The sequence below is a fragment of the Nematolebias whitei genome, chromosome 17, assembly GCF_014905685.2.
Source record: "Nematolebias whitei isolate Nwh7 chromosome 17, NemWhi1, whole genome shotgun sequence".
NCBI lineage: Eukaryota > Metazoa > Chordata > Actinopteri > Cyprinodontiformes > Rivulidae > Nematolebias > Nematolebias whitei.
In genome coordinates this window covers 25,937,513-25,938,295 of record NC_056514.1, presented here as the reverse complement: position 1 = coordinate 25,938,295, position 783 = coordinate 25,937,513, and positions in this window count along the sequence as shown.

Here is a 783-nt window from a genome sequence, read left to right as displayed (position 1 = left end):
ATAGCTACGGACGAATGGCAACTGCCGAGTCTCCATCGTCCCGCCATAAACGTACAGAGGATTGTCCCTCCAAAAAAGAATGAGTGATGGTGCTGAAGCATCAAGTCTCAGGGTGGAGTTGCTGCAGGAAGTAGTCAGAGCTAAATGTTGGTCTCCTCAGTGAGAAGCATTTTAGTTCCAAAAACTAACAGCTGATTCTGAAAAAGGGAGACCACAGAAATACAGACAGTCCTGTGAAAATGCAACGTGAACACTGAATGCCAAACAACTGCTGAAACATTGAAGAAGCTGAACCTGAGCTGTTGGAACTAAAACATGCAGAATAGCTCAAAGCTAAACCATGCAGAACGCAAGAGCAGAATGCTAAAAGTAGTAAAAGCTTAGCCAAAAGGTAAAAGTAATTAAATCATATAGCAAAAGGCTTGTTGCAAAAGCTGGAAGCTAAAAAAATAGCAAAAGGTAAAAGTATCAAAATGTCAACTATATTGCAAAAGGGTAGCTAAAAACTAAAAATAAGACAAATTTGACTAAAAGACAAAAATATCAAAAAGCTAGCTAAAAGCTAAATGTGGCAAAATGTTAGCTAAAAACTAAAAATAACACAAGACTAACGAAAAGTCTAAAAGACAAAAGTATCAAAAGGCTACTAAAAGCTGCATTTCAGGAAGTGCCCCAGAGGTGCTACAGCTAGTTGCTGCTGCTCTTTGCAGTTGTAAATAACCACAGGAATCCGTGTAAATAACATATATATATGTATGTATATATATATATATATATATATAT